Consider the following 12,080-nt stretch of genomic DNA (forward strand, 5'->3'; position numbering starts at 1 on the left):
TCCTCTAATTGTGGCAATGTTGTGAAGAATCACACATGCCACAATAATGTCACATGCCCTTTCTGGGGTGACCCTGAGTCTTTGCAGGCACTGGAACCGGGCCTTAAGCATTCCGATAGTCATTTCAATTCTGGCTCTTGTCCTGCAATTAGCCAGATTATATCGCTGCTGTGGGCCCGGTTCAGGGTCAGGGTAAGGGGTAAGCAAATAGGGTAAACATGGATACCCCCTATCACCAAGCAAGTAGCCAGTGAACTCTCCTGAGACAGAAGGATACACTTCAGTTCAAATGTCCCTGAAGCAATTGGTCTTTATATATTTTAAAGTATTCTCAACTCACCATGTCCAAATTTTGTTCTCAGTGTACATTCACGGAATATTTGTGAGTCATGGACAGAGCCTGGCCACTTGGCTTCCACATTTGTGATAATGTTGGCAGCATCACATATGATCTTCACAGTGCAGAGAACACAAATTAGCATCCATTACTATAATGAAATACTTTGTTAGTTTGACATGCTACAGGGAACTATGTACCTGTACATTAATGCTGTGGAAAGACTTCCTGTTCACATAGTCTCCTTCATTTACTGAAGGAGCAATGATTGGAATGTGAGTACCATCTGTACAGCCAATCACGCCTGGGAACCCTGGAAATAAATGTAAAATTTAAGTAGTAGTCCAAGTATCACCACATCATAAATTAAGTTTTGGTCATCCTGATACCTGCAATTTTGTGGCATCCCTCTTTGATGAATCTTGTGGGTCTATGACTGGGGAACACCACAAACGAGTACAGGAGACGTTTCAGTGCAACTGTAACATTCCTGACTGCCCGACAGACGGTAGCCTTGGAAACGTGCTCAGCGTCACCAATATTGTACAGAAAGCTCCCGTTTGCAAAAAACCGAAGTGCAATACAAATAATATGCAATGAACTGAGAGCATGTCCGCGATGTGTCACATGCGTAATATATGGCCTGAGGATGTTATCCAAATAACTTATAGATTGTGCTGAAAAACGGTAACGTTCGCACAGGAAATCATCAGGAAATTATAAAATGTCCAAACGCGCTCTGATCACTCTCTCCCGGCGGAGAGCTCTGCGGAGAATTTGGGCTTCACGATCTACTGGCTCTTCAAGGAAGGGACACGCCATGTCTGACACTTCCTACTGTCAGGTTTCCGACAAAGGGGCGGAGACAGTCAGGGTTAGTTGTAGTAAACCTGCTAGAGGGCAGGTTAGCTTCACGGAGTGTGTCGTCATGGTGACTCACTGTGGCTTCATCTGAACTCGCTTTGTGAAACCGAAAACCCAGAGTTTTCGTTAACTCAGGGTATACTTACTCAGTTTTTCCACTAAACCGGCTTCCTGAAACAGGGCCCAGCTCTTCTCTGACAGCATGGTGGGAGTTTCTAAAATTGACGGCGTCTTCATTAATCCCATGCAAACGTACACCTATCTGGAACAACCCTGACATATTACAAAACAATAATATGATAAACTTTTCAGATTGGAGTGGTAAAGGAATCAAATATTTAGAACATATACTAGAAGGAACAGAATTTATTTCATTTGATGGACTAGTTACACAATATGGGATCAACAAGAAAAGATTTTTAGAATATCAACAAATTAAATCCATAGTAGAAAAGAAATTTAAACCGGGTCAAGTTGAACTACAAACACCACCAAGTGTGGTTCAATTTCTCACTCTTAAAACCCCCAAATTACTATCCAAAATATACAGAATGCTTTCTAAAACAGATGAATCAATATCACTTCCTATTGCAAAATGGGAAGCGGATTTATCAGTTAACTTAGACCTAAACTTCTGGTCTCAGATTTGCTTAAAAACCTTTCATCTAATTAGAAATCCCAGTCTTCAATTAATTCAATACAAAATATTACATAGAGTGCACTAAACAGGTCATCGGATGTTCAAGATGGGCTTTACGTCTACCAACAACTGCTCACACTGCCAAACCAATTCACCGGACAATTATATCCACGCTCTTTGGTTCTTCAGAAGTTTTGGCGCGAGATATGTGAAGACTTATCGAAGTGTCTGAAATGTAACATTCCAACTTCCCCCTTAGTGTGTTTGTTGGGCAGCTTAGATAATGTCACTTCAGAAAAGAATATCGCCCATATGGTTTTCACTGCCCTATGCATAGCCAAGAAAACAGTCCTCATGAGCAGGAAAAATAAAAATAATCTTAATTCTAACCAATATAGAAATTATCTATTAGATTACATTAGTCTTGATACAGCCTCTGCCACCACATCAGATCAATTGCTCTGGGTTCCTTTGATCAGCTCCATCACCTAGTGGGGGGTCATAGTTTGGTCCCGCCTTCACTGTTGTGATTGGTGTGGGGGTAGGGACAGGCTTAGGGCGTCGGGGGGTTCCCCGGAGGCATCTTCCTTGGGGGGCTCAACCCGGGGTAGCGGTCATGTCCGGTTAGGGGCTCTGTTGGCTCTCAGGTGACTGTTTCCTCGCGGCTGTGTGCAGCGGGGCTAGGGGAGGGTCTGTGCTGACGGACGTGGGTTACTGACCTGGTAGCCTGGCTGCCCCTGGGTGGGTCCGGGATGGGCGTGAGGTTCTGGGGGCACTCCGTCTCTGGGCTGGGACCCGGGCCAGGCCTCGGGGGCTTGGGTCCTGGTTGGTGTGTTGCCAGGGTTGTGGGCGGGTGGGTGCATGGGGGCCCAGCCCTGGAGCAGGGTGCCGCCGGTGCATCGAGCCACCTGGGGGGCTCTTCAACTGGTGGGGGAGGTTGTTACATCTTGCAGGAGCTTTCCTCTCCTCAGGAACTCTCTCTGCAGGAGGGGGGAATACAAGAGAGGTGGAGGAAGATCTCAGCCTGGGTGTTTATTGTCTTATGTAGTCTGGAAGATGAGTGGATGGTGGGGTGGGTGCAGTTTTCTCTGTGGTGGGGTTGGGTGGACTGTCCCGGGCTCTGTGGGGCCGGGAGGCGCTGCTGCACTGGGCCCCGGTCTGGATGGGCCTGGGCCCCCTTTCCCTGGCGGGTCGCGGAGTATGGGGGTGCCTACTGGGGTCAGCGGGGGAGCTGGCCCCAGGGAGGGGTCACTTGCCCCTCCCTTCCTTCCCTCCCCATCTCCAGCTGCCTCCCTCTTCCCGCTCCACCACAACCACCCACACATGCAGGGCCTTGGAGTGGGGGTATGTCACCAGGGTGCAGAGGAGGCTACCCCCCCCCCCTGTCCCCTTCTGGCTGCCTCTGCCTCAATTTTATCCCACAACTTAGACATTCACATTACTCACACTCTCATTACACATACATATAGGATCTTGGGGGTGGGCACGATACACGGAGTCCAAAGTACCATCAGGGTGTACACCTCACCCCTGACGTCGTTGCCCACCTCTCAATTTTAAATACACGTAGACATTGAGGGCTAGCAGGAGGGACCATGCGCTTACCTGCTGCTCTCTGGCAGTTAGCTCCATGCCCTCCTGGGTTTTAAATGCACCTTAGAACACACATGCATCAACACTACAATGACCGGGTGGAGGGAGGTTTGGAGTCTTCTCTCACCCCCATTCTCTGCGGCCTGCTGGAGCGGGGGGACTAGGAGGAGTTGGCCGTCCGACTGCGGTCTGGAGTGTGGGGCCTCCCTGCTGCTACGGAGTCAGGGCAGTCTGCCTCTCCCCACCGCAGGGAAAAGGGTAACACCACCTGGGTCTGGGTGCAGTTCCCCCCTCCAGGGGCAAGGGTACCTAGACCCGGTTCGTAGAGTACGCTTGGGGAGTGTGATCGTGTGTACAGCGTCTCTTTATGTCTGTCTCCACGTTGGTTGAGTGTGGAGTAAGTGCATATGAGAGCATGAGGGTGGGAATGGATGTTTGTATCTGTGTGTGCCTGTATGTCTGTGTCTATATGTCAGGTTGGGTGTCAGACGCCACCTCTCTGGGGACATCTCAGGCCCTCCAAGGTTTGGAGGCCTATCTCCACCCACCACCACTTCCCCTGCCAGTGGCGGACTCCCTCAGACATCGGTGCGTTGGTGGTTCTTTGTGTCTGGGGATGGGCGTCCGGGTACACACCGGCTCACTCCTTGGAGGCCGCTTATCGGGGCCTGGAGCCTGGGGCTCGCTCGGGCCACTTCGGAGGTGGGGTGCCCCCGGCCTCTCGGCCTGGGGCTCGGTCACTCAGGCACAGCTGGCTGCCGGCGGAGCTCACGGGCGCGTCACTGCAACTCCCCCTGTGTTCTACTCCGCGGCTGCTGAGTGAGCCCTCATCTGGGACTCTCCTCAGCTCTTTCTGGGACAGTGGCGCGGCTGCCCCTCTGTTGGTCTTCCTTGGTCTCTTGTGTTCTGGGGGCCTCTGGATGTCTGGAGTTTTGATCTCCTCCATACCTGCTTCATGCCCTGGAGGACGGGGCTGTGGCCCCCCCACACCCTCTAGCAGATCATTACATGAAGGAACCTTTTAAAAAAAAACAAGCGCGTCCATGCTCACAGGTGTACACACAGGTGATCACACCCACAAACTACACCCTTTTTGGCTCCTACCTCAAAGCACACTGTGTTCTGTTGATCTTATGTGCTGCACAATAATGTTTAATATTTAGTATTTACTGTCATATTCCCATATATCATTGTGATGTTGTTTATTCTATTACTCTTGTTCTCTTCTGCTTGTTTTCTTTTTTCTTTCTCAGCAGGTGATCCAGCTGATCGATATATGCTTTTTTTTCTTTTTTTTTTCTGCCCATTCTATTGGTTTTTGTTTTTTGCCCTTCTCCCCCGTCCCTCTTCTCAGCTGTTTCTCTTTCCCTCTTTCTTTCTCCCCTTCTTTCCCCCAGTCAAGTCTGTCCCGTATTCAGTAAGTGAAAATAAAATAAACAATAAAAGGTGAATCAAATGGACCATTATGGCAAGGCTGGGATGGTCAATTTGGTAAAGTAAATCCGTTGGGCATCTTTCTTTGCCTTTAGACAACAATTCTGATGGCAAAAGAGCCAAACGGGATAGGCAAAAAAAAAAAAAAAAAAAAAGGTAAGCAATGTTTCAAATGCAGGTTTGACAGGTTTGTGAGTGTACACTTTATCTAGAACCTAGTGAGGGTTTACTCAGCTTTGCCAGTTTCCTTTTGTCCTATACCTTTCCTGCATTCCCACAACCCCAGCTCTTTAATATTTTGAAATGAAACCATGGGAAAGGTGAGCACAGAAGGACATTGAATATGAGGGTTGTTCATATCAGCAAATGTAGAAAAAGAAGTTTCTTCATAAGTGTAGACGAAATCATCAATAATTAATAGACGTTCTCTTGAGAAAAAAAAAAGTCAAGTATCAAATTTCTGTTGAAGCAAAGTGTCAAAAGTTCTGTAGCACATGCTTTTATAACAAGACAGTTTTAATGGTTAACTTTTTGTTGGAATATACTCAGATCACAGCTCGACCTTCATGACTGTAACCTTAAAAATCCATGGAGTATTGAGCTGTAGCAGCTTGCGCAGACAGGTGGGATGAAGCAAAGAGACTAAAAGAACAGTGACTGAAAGCCACTGAGCTGCATGGTATGCCAGGCTGAGATCTTGTTATTGAATTTGATGTCAAGCCCTTTAAGAGCAGAGATCCTGTAAGACAAACAGAGAATTAGATTGGAAACATGGCCTCAAGTCATATCTGTCTTACCTCTCCCCTTCCCATCTCTATCAGTCTATCATCTCTATCTATCTCTATGCCTGTGTGTGTGTGTGTGTGTGTGTGTGTGTGTGTGTGTGTGTGTGTGTGTGTGTGTGTGTGTGTGTGTGTGTGTGTGTGTGTGTCAGTGTCAAATGGAGCTTGGTTCATGTATTCAGAGGCTAAAAATGAGGAGGAAATAGTTGTTTCAGTGAAACAATGAGCCTGCCTACATGCGCACATACTGCCTGGGGAGGCTGAAATTGACAAGGCAGACAAATGGGAAGAGAAATGAACAGAGAAATCAAAGGGAGATAGAAACAAGCATATCTGTCTCTGTCAGGTTTGTAGAGCCAGAAAAAACTTAGAGGGCTGTTTAGTGGCTTGTTCCCAGAGGCAGTGGTTGATATTTAGGTAGATACTGATTGGTTGAATTTAACTGTTCACCTGATAAAAGATGGGTAAACCCTCTAATAAATCAAAACAGCAGCATTTGGCGGTAAAATTATATTCTCAGTAAACTAAAAATGGAAGCTGATGTAGAAGATGTGCCATATGTGTGCAGAAATTACTTTAACTTATGCACACAATAAAGGCTCATTCAAAATAAGCATCAGATTCATGAAATGTGTGGACTGGCCAGTTTTGTTCTCATCACTATGTTCAGGCTAGTGAATCAGAATAGTTCTAAACTGACAGGCGTGTGCTATAGTTGTGATCAGAAGTACATTCATACACTCAGCACAGGCATGAATTTTTAATAACTTCTTTGGACTGTTCCTTTTCCAGGGTGGAATGATTGCACTGCAAATTCAACAACTGGGTGCACAAGTTTTGTTTTATTTTGGATTTTCTCTAATCCATACATGATCAAAAGTATACATGCCATTAAAATTTTTGCATGAAAGCGACTCAAAGACAGACTACTGAGTTTAACTTGAGAAACAAAAAACAAACTCTATAAAGCAAAGTCCAATTAGACAATAATAACTAAGTCCAAAATACGGGGGATAATCAGAGAGAGTGGAAACACAAGTTTACCGGGGCACAGCTAAACTTAATTAGGATAATACCAAAGGATATAAAATTAATGACAAGGCACAACAGACAGAGAACTAACAAGGATTAACAAGGAATAACAAAATACAACAGAAGGTAACTATAAGGGAAATCACATTACAAAAACAAAGACTAAACAGGAAGGGGAGGCTACAATAACTAAAGCACAAGGAATCAAATATCTATAACAGAAGTCAGTAAACACTAAGAGAATTAAACTCTTAGTGTTTACGCTTAGACTCTTAAATTACCCAAGTAATTAAAAAAACTAAAATACAAGAATAGTTTGATACAGGACTGTAAATTATAAATATACTAAAATAATAACTCTCCGAAATAACAACAAAGCCCACAGAACATGACATACAACGGTTAAAAAATATACACTTACATACACTAATCTTTTAATAAGTTGGCCTGAAAATTCTACAACATTTAATGTAATGATCATGATCATGATTGACTAAAACTCATAAAAATGTATTAAATAAAGACTATCAAGCTTTCCTTAATCCCCTTGCATTAGAAAAACAAAACAAAACACTGACACCATACAGACTGACTAACAGTCTACACAACTGTGACTCTTAATTATTTCCATATCATATGTTGCTATATTGATATAAACAGTCCTTTTTGTTGCTCGCCACACTACCCCTTTCCTCTGTTACATTATCCAGGCATTCCACAAAAAAGGAAAAGGTAAAAAAACAACAACAATGTTCTGTGCCAGTATTCCACAGTGGATTAGTGCATCATCCCCTTTGTCCTTGTACCTGAAGTGGATTGGGGAGCAACAGTCTCCAAGCAACTCAGAGTGAAGAAGGCAGTGACAGCAGCCTCCAGTCACAAGATCTAGAGCTGATAAATGGCTGATCAGTCACAGAGACGGGGCAAAGAGTGCAGGTCAACAGTGGCTGAGTGGAATGCAAAGAGCAACCACTTACTCACTTTAAACCACACACTGACCAATTCTGCGGGCATTCTAGCACTGTATTGAAAAACTGTAACATATTACTAAGCTGTACTATATAGTATATATATAAATATATATGTATAGTATACATACAGTGCACATAATAAAATGTAGTTATCTCTTGTATTTCTCTACTATTTGGGATGTTCCTGGTGACAAATTTTTAGTGAACTAAACGAGGAAAACAAATTAGACTAACCAACTAGTCTAACACTAAGAAACACTCAGAATAATTAAGTTTAATTTAAAAACCACTTAATGAACAAACAAAGGCATTTAAAACCATATAAACACATTGAATCCACATGAACACAAAACCGCATGAACACATGAATCATGCCACTTGTGTAATATCACTTCAAACACACAACAAAGAAGAAAACCAATGTTAAATGTGATATAAAAACATAATATTTCAAAAGATGTTATTAAAATCTATTACTAAAATCAGACAAATTACCATCGGAAAAATGAATGGTGTGTAACTGAAAAGTGTGGCGCATGCACAATGTTTGAAAATTCATGACAAACAACATCATAAATTTTAAATCTAAAAAAACAAAACAAAGCATCTATCCATCTTCTGCTTATCTGAGTGTTGGGTCGCAGGGGCAGGGAAGCCCAGGCCTCACCATATCACTAAGGGAGAGCCCATCAACCCTTCAGCTTGTATCAGTAAACTCATTCTTTAAAAGAACTAACAATAATAGACTTAACAAAAAGATCAGGCCTTGATTAACAGATTTAAGGCATTTCTCAACAATGAAGTTTCATCTAGTGGCAGATGGCTGCATAACATTTAGGACAGAACAATCTAATGGCAGTGAGCATCAATTGAAATGTAAAGCAATTAAGCAACTAGTACATCTGATAACAATTAGTGACAATAGTGGCAATCACTTGTCTAATCAACTAGTTGCGAACATCCCTATTTGCTGTATAATATGTATCTTAATATAATGTGTATAATTATTTGTATACATTGATAGTTTCAAATACTGTAATGTATAACTATGCTTAATCATTGTGTAAATATATAATGTGCCATAATAACTAGATGCTACACTATGGCAATGATGTTGGGTGGCAAAAAGAAGAACACAAAAATTAACAAAAAAGAACAAATGTACTGTATTTTTCACTTTTGTACACTACACAACATTAGGTTTTTATGCTGTACTCCAGCGGTCCCCAACCCCCGGGCCTCGGACCGGTACCGGTCCGTGAGTCGTTTGGTACCGGGCCGCGAGAGTTGAGGCTCAGGTGTGAAATGTATGGTTTTCAGGGTTTTTATCGGTTTTCAGCGTTATTTTGTTATCGTTTTTATCGTTTTTATCGTTAACTTGGTTTTCCTTGGTCTTTTCACGTGTGTTATGAATAAATCTTCTTTTTTTCGGTACCGGTACTAGTTTTATTTTGTTGTATTTATCCGCGACACCTTAAAGGCCGGTCCGTGAAAATATTGTCGGGCTTAAACCGGTCCGTGGCGCAAAAAAGGTTGGGGACCGCTGCTGTACTCGGTTACTGTATAACGTAGAATAATATTTCATTGTATACAGTAAGCTGGGCTGCATGGTGATGCAGTGGTTACTGTCACCTTACAGCAAAGAGGGTTTTTAGTTAGAACCCACCTTGCCTGTGTGGATTCTTACTAAGTACAGCAACCTCCACTAGCTGATCTGTGAGAACACCTAAAGATCAGTCCAGGTGAGAGACTTAATCTCTCCAGCTTGTACTAGATAAGCTGTGATGTTAGATGACAAACTATATGAAAAAACTAAATTAAACTATTTGAAAAAAGGAAATCTGTCATCCCCATTCATCCTGTGTAAATTTGAGATTGAAAATTGCAGCCATTGTTGGTAGATTAGATTCTAAACTAAACAAGTTACTTTTTTTGGTTCAGTGTTTATTTAAATTTAAACATACAGCTGATAGCAAAAAAAATAAAAAAAATAAACAGGTGTTTAAGGGTGACAGTGTATTCTGGAGAACTTGAAAACCAATATTTTTATCAGTGCATCATGGAAGGAACAACCAGACAACCAAGCAGAACAACAAAAAGAGGAAGAATATTCGCCAATTGACACCAAGGACTTACATCCTCAACAAGCTGGATCTTCTGCGCATGATCTATCAGAAGATAAAAACACTTAAAATCAAGTTTAGAATTCATACACCAGAAAATAGATCTTCAGTGTCAACAAAATTGATGCAGATAGAAATTCAAAAACTGAGAATAAAAACAAACTTTCCTAGACATACAAACAAGAAGTATGCAAGATAACTCAATTTTCTCAGAAATCCACAAAAATATGACAGATCATCTGGAAACACTGATTAAAAACCTCATGCAATCCCCTCAGACATAAGGATAAACATTCCTTCCTCGTCGTGGATAAGCTCTGCACTGATGGACAGCTATGTCGAGCTTACATGACTCTACATAGGGGATCCCACCACTACCGCATGGCTCCTCTGAAAGGATAAATAGACAAAATAAATAAATAAAAGATCTCACTGGGTAAAAGAAAATAGGTTCATGAAACTCAAACTTATTCTTTTCTTTATTTCTTATCTCTCCTTTTCACTCCTTCACACTCACACATCACTTCCTCAGAAAACAAACACTATACCGTCTCCATCTGCTTTCTCTTCTTGTATCTCTTTGTTATGGTTAATTGTTTTGTTGCTCATATGCCTCATCAGCACCCTATATTTATAACCCAACGTCTCACCACAGTACACCCGCATGACAGCCACTATAGATGCATAGCAGCTCCCCACATGCAAGAAACACTTTCAAATTCATAAACTATAGGTTAAACAGACACACATCCAGATCTCATGCTGTATATTCACACAAAAAAATTTCTTATGTTGTCTTTAAGGTTGGTTTCATAGAATGCATATGGCATTCATTCACAGGCAAAAAGAATAAAAATTCCAGAGTACATAACAAAATTAAAGGCAGATATTCTCCTGCTAAAAGAAACTCATCTTCAAAAATCTAAAGTAAATCATCTTATAGTTTCTAATGTTACCCTGGTCTCAAAGAAAAAAGGAGTTTCTATCTATGCTTTTGCAAAAACATTCAATTGTCGGTCAATATTCTCTTAATAGTAATGACCCAGCTTCTTTCATAGAGTTTTTGCTCAAATATATGACGTTACTGCCAATTCAAAAATCATTATTTGAGGAGATTTGAATACTGTATTAAACCATTTAATAGCTTGCTCCACTCACCTCTGCTGTTGCTAAGATGAACTAAAGTTGACTAAAGTTAACTGGTCCTTCCTATTCATGTTTCTTCACAAATGTGCCTTTGGAAAATCCTTTATTTATTGGATAACAACTCTGTATAACCTCATCAAAGGGCATTATGGGATGATCCCACAATGTAAATATTTCCTTCAAATTGTCAGACTTCACTTAAACGTCAATCCACTTTTAGATAAGATCAATAGGAACATCAAATGCTGGAATAATCTTCTGATCTTCTTATTAGAGTGAATAACTAAGACTGAAGTTTTAACCCAAAGTATGTTTTTCTCCATGATTCCATTCAGATCTACAGCCAAATGGTTTAAATCAATAGACTTCAACATCAACTGGAAAAACCAAAAATTTTAAATCCACTCTTCCAAAAAAGGCAAGACGATGGAAATGTTCTTTAGCACCAGCAAATACAGAACACAGCAGGACACCTGTTAGTACTTTCGTTTTCAAAAATCAAAAATCCCTTTTTTCATTGTACTCTATTTTTTTAAAGGTACTTCTGTGTTGTTTTGCTTTTCTATTCCTTATTGTGTTCAGATGGCATCATTCAAACTGTGAATGTTTGTTATAGATTACCTTGTTTTAGTCTAAAGTACTTATGTGAAAGCAGGTGGCTTTTTGTCAGGTTGTTTGAGATCTTATTCTACCTTTGCTGAATTTCTCACACACGATTGCTTTTTCAATATATGTTTTCAGTCCAACCAGCAACTGGTCCTCATGTACACACACAAACAATAAGAGCAGTGGCAGGGCGCCACTCAGGCTTGCATCCCGTTGTGTCACTGCATGCTTCTAAATAATTCAGTGTCACTCAAATATTGATATGGAAATCACAGCTGACTGAACTGACAGTGAGCAGAGAGAAAGGCAGCAAAAATGTACTGTCCTAATTCAGCAGTCCCTTTCTTTTAACATCTCTGCTCCATTTGACTGATACGTTTTTATTGCAGCAGCTTTTGATCCTTATTTTATGGACATTTCACATATGCAATAAAACTAAAAGATCATCATCTGGTTATTGAAGCCCATTTTACAGAAGAACAAAAACATCTCCTGTGATTTGAGCACTTGATTATAATGCACGGCCGCAGAGTCATATTCTGTAGCCTTGTG

At 41.6% G+C, this 12,080-nt stretch overlaps 1 long non-coding RNA gene across 1 annotated transcript; it reads right to left on the minus strand.

Moving 5' to 3' along the window:
- Window positions 1-328: 328 nt before the first annotated feature.
- On the minus strand, window positions 329-867 carry LOC309698290. The gene is made up of 3 exons (XR_014274049.1): window positions 727-867; window positions 538-650; window positions 329-452 (listed from the first exon to the last, which is right to left on the minus strand). It is a non-coding gene; the product is annotated as an uncharacterized lncRNA (long non-coding RNA).
- Window positions 868-12,080: the final 11,213 nt, after the last annotated feature.

Source organism: Aulonocara stuartgranti (assembly GCF_965226115.1).
Source record: "Aulonocara stuartgranti genome assembly, chromosome: 22".
In the NCBI taxonomy this organism is placed as follows: domain Eukaryota; kingdom Metazoa; phylum Chordata; class Actinopteri; order Cichliformes; family Cichlidae; genus Aulonocara; species Aulonocara stuartgranti.